Source organism: Molothrus aeneus, chromosome 1 (genome assembly GCF_037042795.1).
Source record: "Molothrus aeneus isolate 106 chromosome 1, BPBGC_Maene_1.0, whole genome shotgun sequence".
Taxonomy (NCBI): domain Eukaryota; kingdom Metazoa; phylum Chordata; class Aves; order Passeriformes; family Icteridae; genus Molothrus; species Molothrus aeneus.
In genome coordinates, this window is record NC_089646.1 from 28,079,590 (window position 1) to 28,092,528 (window position 12,939).

The 12,939-nt window shown below is 38.1% G+C and overlaps 1 long non-coding RNA gene across 1 annotated transcript; it reads left to right on the forward strand.

The window, feature by feature from the left end:
* The first annotated feature begins 703 nt into the window (after positions 1-703).
* On the forward strand, positions 704-2,926 carry LOC136559076 (uncharacterized). Its single transcript, XR_010783961.1, has 3 exons — positions 704-886; positions 1,978-2,035; positions 2,800-2,926. It is a non-coding gene; the product is annotated as an uncharacterized lncRNA (long non-coding RNA).
* The last annotated feature ends 10,013 nt before the right edge of the window (positions 2,927-12,939 follow it).

Sequence of the window (12,939 nt, forward strand, 5' to 3'; positions counted from 1 at the left end):
GGGGCACATAGTGGCAGGACATAACACCTGGGTACGCATTAGGGTGGGGTGTGTAGCAATGGGGTAGCTCTAATTAACATTGTGTCCTGGCTGTGCCCAGGAATGCAGAGAAAGATGAAAATGCGTCAGGATTAATGGAGAGCAGAGCTTCAACATTTCCCTCTCTTGAGGTTCTTTTTGTCACTTCTACTTGTACAAAGTGACACTAGTGTGCTCCCAGCTGTGCCCCAAACCCTGCTGTGCTGCCCTGCATGTGCACAGGTTTAGTCTCCTGTGAGGCATGTACTGCTTAATGAGACAAGAATTAAAACATGAAAAAGGGGTGTATTTGTGTTCTTACAAAATAGCGATAAGTACTTCAGGTAAACTAAAATTCAGAGCTCCTGTTCCTACTGGCTGGTATGAATGTGTGAATTCCTAACATCGATGCTTTTGACTTCTGATGGGCTTCCTCTAGGCTCAGGAGTTTCCTTCATCAAGTTACTTTGCAGAAGTGAAAGAAGAACCAAAAAGCAGTATTTCTTCATCTAAACACAGGTACAAAATAAAGTGCAACCACATATTTATCTTCAGTGAAAGTGCTGGACTGTGCAGACAAGTATAGTCATAGTGAAAGTAGCAAGCAGTAATAAATGTATTGTTGTGTATGTGTTGGGTTTTTCTTTTTCTTTTTGCCAGGGACTGCAATATTTGAGAAGAAAAATTTAATCATCAGGCCATTATGTTCATCTTCCATCAAGAAGAGAGAAAATTTTTCTTTGAAACTCAAGGAAAATTTTCTGCAAGCCTTGACTGCCCTTTCTCATAGGAACAAACTGCAGTGAAGCAATCCAAAGCCAACAAGATTTATGGCTGAAACAATCTCCTGATTTTAGATACCAGCTCTGTAAGTCATCCAACCTTCCTCAGAAGCCACAAGAAAGGGGAAACTGAGATTTCAATGAATATCATTTTGGCAAGTTTCAGTATACTTGGAACTGGACCTGATGTCATTCCAGTCCATTTCCTCATACTCTCTCCATTTGCAAATTTGCTTTCTTTCTCTTAATTGCATTTGATTTTATCATATCTTCTTTCCAGAAAGCTGTTACACTTTGTTCTGTGATTTCAAGATTTTATTTCCTTTGATGAAATGAAAAATTTCAATCTTGTGATTTCAGTGAGGATTAATTTGGCAAGGTTTGGTCCATCTCACTGCACTCCATGTTATCCCAAACCATTTCATTGTATTCATTCCATTTCCAAATTTCCTTTTTTTTAGTTGCATATTATTTTATTGTATCTCCATTTCAGAGTGTTTGTTACACTTTGTTCTCTGATTTCAAGATTTAATTTCCTTTCATTTCATGAAAGGAAATGAAACCTTGCCATTTCAATGAGTATGAATTTGACAAGGTTTGGTCCATTTCCCTGCACTTCATGTCATTCCTTTCCATTGCATTGTTTTCACTTTGTTTCAACAACTTTTAATGGTGTTTCATTTCTTCCATTTCTTTTGTCTCCTCACTTCACTTGGGTTCCTGATTTCAAGATTTCATTGCATATAATTTCAGCAAATTTCAGTCCTTTTCACTCCACCTGATTTCATCCCCCCCCAATTTGGTTGTAGTGACTCCTTTTCCATATTTTCTTTTTTTTTCCAATTGCGTTTGATTTTATCATATATCCTTTACAGACTGTTTGACTTCCTGATCTTATTTTAAGGTTTTATTTCCTCTCAAGAATGGGAATTCTCCACAGACAGAACCCTACCCCCTAACCTAACCCTAAAATGGCATCCTTTGTGGTGGTGCCCAGGTGTGGTTAGGGCTGCTGTATTTTTACCTTACCTAAAAGCAATGTGTAAAGTTTATTCTACAGCTTATTCTACAGCTAACTGCAATTGTCTTGGTTCTAGGCATGGTGGCTTTTCTGATGTGAAAATGTATTTTCTTTTCCAAATGCAGTATGAAGCTAATTTACTAAATTCTGTGTCAGGTTACACCAGAGGTCCTTGCAATCTGAAGTTAAAACCACAGCATTTGCCATAGCATGGGTGAGTCTTTCACAATGTGCACATTTATTGTGTTAGAGAATTTAGGAACACTACTTCAACAGTAGGGAGCAGAAATAGGAGCACAGCATCCTCAAACCTGTCTTAAGTGGCCTTAGGTGAAACTTGAAGACCAAAGAGTAATTTTTCCCCTAAGTTTCAGTATCAGAGAAATTTCACTTCCAAGTTGTAAATAACAGACTCAGATCACAGAAAATACAGCAGTTCACTCAAGCAAAGACACTACTATCCAAGGACACCTGATACAAGCAGCATTACTAGCTGAAAACTGCTTGCTAATGTTGATTTTTCTGATAAGACTGCAATTTCAGACTTGTAATGGGGGTTATTCCCAGGCAACTGATTCAAGTCCAATGTCTGCTGTACTCACTGTAGATACAATAGTCCATATCTGCATTCCTGCTGTGGTGGATGGTCCAGAATGGGGTGCCTGCCCTCTAGTGTTTCTATAGCTTCACCTCCTGCAAGGACAGCTTCTTTGTAAATAATTAACTACATATAAATTAAAGTAAACACACATATGTACCATGTAGCATAAAACACTAATTTCTTTGTAAGCAAAGGCAAGGCTTTGTTCATAGCAAGACCATGGACACAATATTTTTAGCTTATAATGTTTCTTATATATGTCCGAGTGCTCCTTTTTCTGGATCCTAGCTGATTAACAATAAGCATAGCTTTTCAAATCCTAGAATCCTGACAGTTTTTCCTATAGCTTATGAATGCTGTTTGCCTAATATTTTCAGATCCTGAACTTGAACCACTGAAAGGAAAGCAAAAGCACTCTGACAGGAGATTTCTTACCTACAAGCCTCATGAAAGCAAGTGGGATCTACAGCTGCTACTGCCAAGTAGTCCCTGGACACCTAAATCTGCTTCATTGCTGGTTAGTCAAATTAAAAGAAAACTTTTTGCTTTTCTCTGCATCAAAATACTGTGAAATAACAGTGATAACAAAATAATACTTATATTAATTTCAGAATATTTTGAATCTTGAGAGGCTATCTGGCATATCCTAAGAGAAATGTCACTGTGCTGGAGATCTAGAGACAATGGACCATTCACTTACTCTAGTTTTTAGGAGTGTGAGTCTTTCTCTAGCTCTTGTTGAGAGCTTTGATGGAGTTGGAAAGATAGTCTGTTGTAGAACATTTTCTTATTTCAGCCTTTAGCAGAAAATTACACAGTATTGCACATGGTAATTCATTTTTAGGAATCAAGATGTCCATATTAGACTGTTCAAAGACACTATTTCAGAATAAGCAGATACTGGATGGATGTTTTTATGTTTTATATATACACATCAGACTCTTAAATGTAGAGATCTACAAACCAGAATATCTTTGCTTATAAAACAGCTCCATTTTGCATCACTGCAGACTAACAAATAGAGCATTGAGGAGAAAATAACATATATTTATATAACTGTAAATACCAGCATGGAGCAGAAACACACTAATGCACTTTGTCTGGTATATTATGAGTATTTGACCTCTTTCCCTTAGGCCCCAGTTTCTGAAATAGCATGGAAATCAATATTATTATATCTTTCTACTTAACAAATTCCCCTCACTATTGCTAAAAATTACTTACCAACATGTCCAAATCACTAATTCTTTTTATAATCAACCCCTCAATTATCTGGAGATAAAAGAAATGGCACAGCCCATCAAGCTCCTGGTAACTACAGGTGCTGAGTGCCATCATGAGCTTGCTTTGGAAACTGCCTGTCCTCTGCACCCAGGAGCTGGGGATCAGCAGGCTGTGCCAAAATAAACCCTCATACATTCCCTCTTCCTTCAACAGACACATCTGCTTTTCTCTTGACTCTGACTACTTGGAATGGACTGCTGAAAGCCCCACACAAGTAGTTTCAATTCCTTTTCTAAGCAGTGTGTGTGGATGTTGTGTGCAACAGGGGAAAGCACTGTTTAGTCATAGTCTGCCTTGCTGAGGGCTTTGGAGGTGTATCCAGAGCCATATTTGGACACAAATCTCTAGACTTAAACTGTATGTAAGCTGCATGGTAAATGGACCCCAGGAAGTGATTTAGCATAGAAAATTGCATACTGGATCATTTTGCCTTTTCTAAAGACAGTGAGCTGTATACCACTGTGGATAGCTAGGGACACTAGTAAGAGTCCTTTATGTGAGTGTCTCCTGGCTGTGTGTGCACTGTTGTGGAGGTTGGCATTTCTCCAGGATTTCCCAGAGGCAGCATTTGAAAATAAAAATTATGCAAGATATTGACAATAAAAAGTGCATATTTTTTGTTCAAGAGAGCTTCCTGTCAATTGCAATGGATCTCCAGACATTGTTTGAAATTTGCAGTTCCCCAATTTTCAGTTTGGAAAGGATGAAGTCCCCAGTCTGCTTGTAAATGACTAATTTCCTGAATGCCACACAAACCCAGCTAGTAAAAGGTGATTTCTCTGTGCATGGCAAATGAAAGGCTCTGGACAAATTAAAATTCAGCAGTTGTTAGGATCTGGAGCTCTTGTTAGAGCTAGACCTAATCATAAGATAGCAGTATTGTATCTATACTAATAATGGATTATGATAAAGTTTTAGCTGCACCTCCCCTTAGTGATAGGAGTGAGAGTATAATCCAATGACACACATGGAAGGCCTTCAAAGGAATGATTTTGACTTGGTCTTTTGACAGATGGAGAAAAGGAGGTACAGAGCAGGTAAATTAATTGCCCCAAAAGCCTGAGGGAAGAGTCAATTTCAGACAAACTCCTGCAAGTAATTTTGATCTCTTTATAACACATGTGAAGGCATTTCTAGTGCTCCTGAGAAAAAGAGGAATGAACTTGTCTTTAACCTCTGTGCATGACACCTCATCTTTAAAAATGTGGGTGTCTTCATTATGACCAACAAGATGGAGGTAGCCTCTTGTGCTAGTCTGCTCTGGAGAGTGAGACACACGGACATGTTACAGACACTCGTTTCCTGGCTTAGGCAACTTTACTCTTTCACTTAGAGTAAGGAAAAAACCACAGAGCTGCTCTGCAGTGAGGAGAGTGCAATTGCTGGAGACCCTGGTGAACAAAGGTTATTAAAGAAACAAAGGTGCCTACTGTAAATCTATGCATGGATAATCCTCTTTACTCCCAAATATACAATAAGAAATATCCTAAGAATATAAACTGAGAGTTTTTTTCAAATGCTGGCTTGTTTTGTTTACCTACTTTGTTTATGCTAAGTACATTTACCATATCTATATAAGACAAACCCAACTATTCCTGTTAAGAGCACTGTGAAGAAGTATAAAGTTTTGTTTTCTTCCAACAGCACTTCCTTGCAACAAAGCAGCTTTAAGAGCATTACTGCTACTGTCAGCACAGATACCTTGCTTCCAAATTCCTGCAGGGGTGTGACACTTAGCTGTAGCTGTTGTGAAAGGCAGTTGCAGTGCTGTTATCCAGCTGTGCAGACAGAAGCCCCCATTACTCACCCAGGCTTACCAATACAGTGCAGTGGCTGGATCTGAAAATGCTGCTGATGATCCATTACAACATGGAGATTGAGAGGCTCTCCAGAGAGCAGTTCTGCTTGCACTGCAGTGTTGTCCTGGTGCATGGCAGCAGCATCCAGCAGAGCCCAGCAGGAGAGCAGTGTCACTGGCATTCTGCTGTGTCTCTGCATCATTGCCCATTGCACTCTTTTATAGGTACATGTGCAAGAAGTGCAGCACCTGAGCAGAGTGCTCTGAGGCTCTTCATGTTGGCCTCAGATTAGCATCAACCTGTGCCCCTGTTACACACTCAAACTCAGAGTCCAAAGGGGCCTGAGACTGCCCTGCAGAGATGTTTGCTATTCAGGCTGATCTCCATCTCCTCTGAAGCACTTTGCAAAGCTCTTAAACCCCAGAGGAAGCAGAGTGTGGTTTTTGTATCAAGGGCTGGCTAAAGTGATGTTCTCATGCCTCAGCAGTTAGAGATACAGGCAAAAGCTCTTCATTCTTTTTACTTTTGCATGCTCATTGTGGGGGTGAAAATGCACTGTAAGTGCTGCTGACAGCTATGTCAGCCTTTGGGCACAGAGTCAACTTCAGTGTGAACACCTCTTAGCCCAGCATATGCGTAATGCACAGTAGCCATTACCAAAAATGTCACTGGTCTAAAATCTGCTCCAGTCAGTCAGTATTCTTCCATTACCTTCAGTGTACTTTGAGACAGGCTTAATGGTGGTGAATTACTTTGTTTTAGGCAGCACTATGAAATGGTTCCTTTAGAAACTGCTTTCTGAAAACCTCTACAGCTCATATAGATGCAGAGAGAATGTGGATGCTTTCTGAAATCCTGAAAGGAAGAAGCAGGTTTACAGGTTTTAACTGTAAATACTGTGATTTCATAAATGACCAGAAGGACCAAGTGTTACACAAAAGTATGTTCAGATCTGTCACCCATACATACTGACTCTATAGAGACAAAACAGTAGATTCTGTAAGATATTAATGCTAGTATTTTGCATATGTATAGAACTTATCCTATATATCTTTATCATAAGACAAACTTTATAATAAAACAGATTTCAAGGTGTCTACTCAGGACATCCTCTGCCATCCCCCATATACTTCAAATTCAATGTTATCTCTAAAACTGTTGTACTTTGGGTTAGATTTAGCTGTGTCTGCTGTGATTTCTGGAACTCATGAATGATTACCCTGCAGGTTAAAATCAGTGTTTGAATTACATACAGGACTTTAAGGAAAGATTGGATGTGGCACTTAGGGTCGTGGTCTAGTTTCCAAGGTGGTGTTAGGTCATAGGTTGGGCTTGATGATCTCAAAGTCCTTTCCAGCCTAGTTGATTCTGTGTTCTTGTGACTCCTCGTTCTAATCTAAGATCTTGCAATACTTCTGTAACTTTGATTACATTCTTTACCCTGAATTTATGCCCAAGTTCAACTAAAATGTACTTTTCTATATCCTTCCTCCATGACAAACCCATGCATTTGAAAATGTTAGCATAAACACCCAGAGTATTCAGGTGGTCATCAAATTTTAAGTAGCCTTTGAAATACCAAATTTTATGCCTTTCCTGTGGAACAAAGTCATAAAAAGACTCTAAATAATCGACTTAACAATGTACTAAAAATCTTAATTTAAAGAATTATTTATTAAAATCTTTCTGAGACCTGATTTACAAATGATAGTAAAGATAGCAGGTTGGTTTGCAATAAAATAAATCTTGTATTGACTGCAATTAAAATTAATATACTGGAAAAAACAGAAAAAATAATTTTCTGCTAGATACTTCTCTGCTCCATTGAGTATTGCTTTGAGCAATTATACCTTATCATGTTGTGCTGATAGCAGTGGGGTAATTTTATTACCTTAATAACACAACTGCAGTTAGCTAACACTGCACTATTTAGTTCATGTAAGGAAGAAAGATATTAATTTGTTTTAAATAAGGGACTGTCTTTAATAAGGCACTAACTGCATCCCAAAAGACACATAGAGACCTGTGCAAGGCTATATAAAGGAGTGAAGCCAAATGAAAAATATTATGGGATTCCTCTTTTCACTTAGATGAGAATAATGCCCTCTTTTCCTTTGACACCAACCACTGTAACAGCTCAGGAAGTGCTGGGACTGTTCTGGCTGAATTTTGTGCACACCATGGTGAAGGACAACAAGCAAGGGTGAGACTGGGAAAAGAAGGGAGCTGTGGATTCATGAGGAGAGGGCTTTGGAAGAGGCAGTGGCATGGTGCATAGCTGGAAAGGGAGCTGTGGCTGCAGGCTGCCTGTACACGGTTCTTTTCATAGAAAGTCAGTTTAGTTTCAGTACCCTGGGATTTCCTCAAGTTACAAACCAACAGACAGTGTGTGAAACACAGAAACTCTATTCCATAACTGCTTAAAACATCAAGCTTTATAACATTGGAGTGCTACTTTTCCTCCACAGAGGCCTTTTCTTAGCTGGAAAAAGTAAATCAAGGAAGTGTCTGTCATGCAGGTTGTGCTAAAAATATGCTTTGGAAAATAAACTTATCTGTAATAACGTGTTCTTCAACTGACCCTGCCTGTCATTTTTTACTTCGTAAAGAGAAACAGGTTATTTTCACTTGCTTCTTACTTGCTTATTTGAAGACAATGGAAGTCAAGCAGTGATGGTTATTTCTTGAATGTTCATCTCAAGAGATGGATAGGAAAACAGCAATTGCCTGACAGCCAGTGGAATGTCAAAACAGGGGAGCCATAAAAAGCTGCGTTCCTGTGTGTTTTTCCTGTGAGTATAATTGTTCTTGTTGATGGTTATGTACTTTTGAAAGTAAATAAAATGTTACTAGTGAAAATAACTAAAAACAGAGAAAATCAAAGGATAACAAAGGGATTTTCTGTTCCCAACAGAGGAAACTTTTTGACCTTGTGGAAAAGGCAAGGAAGGAAAGGGGATATAATGGCCTGTACTGGAACAAATGTTAAAATATGCACCCGTCCTTCTGATTATGTCCCTCTGATTATGCCTTTAAAAGCTGGCTGGCATGGCCTATGCAAAATGTGAACTCTACCATGCAGGAGCTGGGTAAGTGTGTCATGTTGGCTACCTTGGATTGACCAAGTGAAATCCTTCTCTCGAATTCAGGAAGGGCAAAGCCTTAAGTACCTTCCATATCTGCAATTTCAAGCACACTGTCCATGTACCTAGTTTTCTGTTGCAATGTCATTCAAAAAAAAAGAGTCAAAAATTTATAAACTTATTTATTAACTTAATTGTGATGGGGTTTGGGGGGGGTTATTTGTTTATTTTGTTTGTTTTGATTTCTTGTTTTCCTAGCATCACACAGTATATCACAGTTTTGCAACATTGTAGGTCTTGTAAGACTGGACATCACCCATTCTTTTGTGGTACTGTTTAGGATTTTATTTATAGAAGTAGAAATTTGAGAAATACACTCTCAGAAGTTATATAGGAAGGGGTATATGGTCGGGATACAGATAACATTTTTGTTTGGCCTCTAGGAGGTCTAGTAAAGAAGGCTTGGAAACATGGGACAGGAAAATGTCAGAGACCTCAGAGCATTGCACAGAGGGGGTGGGATGGGATTTAAGTTAGCAGGTTAAACTGAAGACTCAGGGAAAAGACCTAAACTACTGATCTGGAAGAAAAGCTAAAGGCTGCTTGATATCTGTTCAACAGTTTTATTCTGGAAGTAGTGAATGCTGTAGATCTGTATGGGAGCACATGTATATACAATATTTGTTATAACCTGCTCCAGAAGGGGAGAGTAAGCCAGGTACTTGATAATAGATCCCTTGGGGTATGTTAGAGTGAAATGACACTGAATGACCAATGTTTATAAATATATATTTCTGTAGGGTTTATTTTAGAACAATTTGATTGCAATGGAAAGCACTATGTAGACATTTTGTTATTATCTATAATAATAAAAAAGCATTAAGATAACACTTAAGAAAATGCATAAGGGAAAAGAAAGAAAGGATAAGAGTAGAAAGGTACATAGTTACCATCTGTGGGTCCAGCAGCAAGTCTTGGTTGCAATTTTGATGAGTGATGGTGGTGTTCCTTATCCATTGAGAATGGGGAAAGCCCACAAAACACAAAGTTGAATGGATTAACATACTCTCCTCTTGGGGTGAGGAGTTTTACACTGTATGATGTAACATTTTGAGGGTCTTTGATGATTTATTACCCCTTCTAAGACATTACAGCTGCCTCTCATCAGCACAGTTGAGTGAATTATGGCCTGTGGGTGAATGTTCCGGTACTTCCCCAGAGAGGAGTTTTCACATCTGAGCCAATTATCCAAGAGAGAGCACTGAAGTGATAAAAGCACTATCTCACCATGCAGGATCTGCTTGTTATTGGCCTCTTCCTTTAGCTGGCTCAAACCCCAGCTTGTAGCCCCTGTGGTGGAGGTGTATGCTCTCTGTATGTGGGTGTTATTTTGCCCCAGGTCAGCAGAGCACTCTGTGGCTTTTGCAAATGGCCAATTCTTTTGAGTCATTGCCATTAACATTACGGTCTCTCACGCATTATTAATGTAAAGGAAACAAGGGGATGGCAAATATCAGAGACATTAGGTTTTAAGTCTGTTTTTAGAGAGAAAATTAATTTATTCTGGGTGTTATGCCTAATGCTAGCTAGGATTGAGAGTGTGTAAATAAACTGCACATTTCTCTGTTTCAAATCACTTATGCATTTTACCCTGTTTTATTCTATTTGGTATCTGCCCTTTGTCAGTGGACAATCAAATAGGAAGAGGAATCAGAAGAACAGGTCTGCAAAAGTAATGCAGTGTGTCCCTGAGGACATGACTTCTCTAGGATAATAGGCTCCTTAAAACAAGGTACTGAGAAAGTGTATTGATTCCTATAGGAGTAACTTTTGCATTGGCACTAAGGCTGAGGGAAATGTATGATTTACTGATCAGACTTCAGATGATAGGAAATGTGTGTTCTTCAGACTTTTTCTCTTGTTCCTGATGAGTGGCAAAAAAGCCTAACGATATATTTCTCCATGCCTTTTCTTTCATTTAGACTTATGAAAACAACTTCAAAATAAATGTTGTGTTGATAGGTCAACATTTACTGTCAAGGCACCTCCATGCTTTCTTGCTATAGTGCTAATCAGAAAACAAAGAGGTTGGGTTTGTTTCTAGTAAGTATGTCTCAGACTCTTGAAACAGGAATTTGATTTAAAATAGATCTCTTTCTGTAGACCTCTTGAGCAATATCAAGATCTCATCTTGAACATGGGCTACCATGAGATGATTATTTTAGAAGCTGCCTTCAGCAGGATTGCAAATGTCAGCAGCTTTTGGGAAAATTAGGATACTTTCAATACCTCAGAGAAAAGGAATAAGTTAATTTTATAAACCTGATGCCCCTGATGTAAAAATGGATGTTTGGATGCCTTTGTTCTTCAGAGAACTTTGCTTTCAGATCTGTTAGATTCAATGGGATGATTCCCAATAAATGTCTGAGAAAGGACTCATTTAATTGGGGAAGGTTGATCAGGGAAGCTTTGCTGCCCCGTTGAAACTGAAGCAGTGCTGAAACTATTAACTCTAAAATGCTGTGACAGGACTTTTGTTAGTGATCTTGGTGTGGTGTTGGCAGCTTGGCTAATACATAAATGCTGACACACAGTAACAAAGTCCATAATTCTCAAACGTGTTATTTTTGGAGAGTTTAAAACCACTTTTATTAATGGAAGTATAACAGTACACTTGTGCTTAAAAAAATAAATGTGAGGCATAACCACTTTCCTATATGAGCTTGGTAAGAACTGGATGCTTTGAACAGTCCAGAAAATGTTTATCTTTTTCAAGATGGTGTACTAAATCCAAGAAACCCTCAAGCAGACTTTTTTCACAAAGTCAGAAAAGAGAAATTCTTCCTCTCTTTCTCTCCTTTTCTGCTTCAGATATTCTAGTGACTTAGGTAAGTTTTCATGGTCACTGAATTAAAAACTGATGCAAACTTTTAGAAGCTGTTTCAAATTTTATGTGAATGTTAATGAATGTTTTTTAAAAAATTAGTTTCAATACATGGTTTCCAAATCCAGGATAAGTTTATGTGTGAGATTTGATGAAAATGAGGAGCTACTCTGTATTTAGAATACAGCCATACCTGTATTTAGAAAACAGCCATTTTATTGCAGTGAACTGTGTTATTCTGAAAATTTTTAAAAGCTTAAAGAAGTTAAGCTTTTAAATAAGTTAAGAAGTTAAATAATCTTACAACTCTTTTGCCTGGAATACAGGATCTGGCCTATTCCATGGATATCTATCACTGAAATCAGCTACCATGAATTCTCCTTCTGTGATAATTCAGAGGCACTACTTGCTAAATGGGGGTAGAAGATGCACATGCTGTGAGTACTCTGCTTTTCACTCCCAGAACCTATAAATGCATTGGCATAGTCTTCATGCAAGAGAAAAATCTATCTCAGAATGACTTTATTTCAAAACACATCTACAACTAGAAACTTACAAAAATAGATCCTTTCCTGAGGATCTTAGCTTAACATTGCACAATGGTTGTTGCTTTCTATATTAATTTCAGACAAGTTAATATCAAGGAAATAATGAGGGAAACACTATTCTACTATTTAAGAATGCAATTAACTAAATGAAACTGGAATCTTCCCTCAAATTAGATAGCTACCATCAGTTTTGCTTATTACCACTTTTCTATAGATTTGATTGTTACCCCTTCCCTCTTTGTGAGTAGACTTCTAGAAGAGCCACTGGTTTATACAGATGGAGAAGATTGTTTTCCATGGGTTCTCTGCACTCTCCATAATGCCATATCCAAAATTTCAGGCACTCCTTCAACAGATTAAAAAACCTTGTTGGAGAGTTTGACTTTAGTGGATTTTGCATATTTAATAAATGGGTCTAGAAGATGACTGTTCTCTCTTGAAATCGTTCTTGAATTCTTGTTTCTGAGTAAAACTCTCTTCCTCTTCTCTCTTCCTCAATTTTACTTAGATGCTTTTAACTTTAATTACTGCACTGATGGAAAATGGCAGTGTGCCTGTTTCCTTGTCCCTCTTTTCCAAGTGTTTAAAAATAACTTAAGTCATCCAAACCTGTGGCTGCAATATAGAATTAAGAACCTTCCATTATCACTTCTTAACATGCAAAATATCATTAGGAAATCATAGTCAGACCAAACTGACAGTATTTTCAAATTCAAAATGGTTAATCATACTCTTTGACATTTACAGAATATCAATCTATGCAGACAAATTCTGTAACTACCTTCTAGTAGCCCTCTTTAGGCTATGGTTTTGAACTTTTGTAAATAATTACATAAATACAGAAATCAGGGTTTGATTTCCATCCTTTGCAATATTTTTTTCACAAAGCAGTGTACACTTGAGTCCCAGCAATACCGTG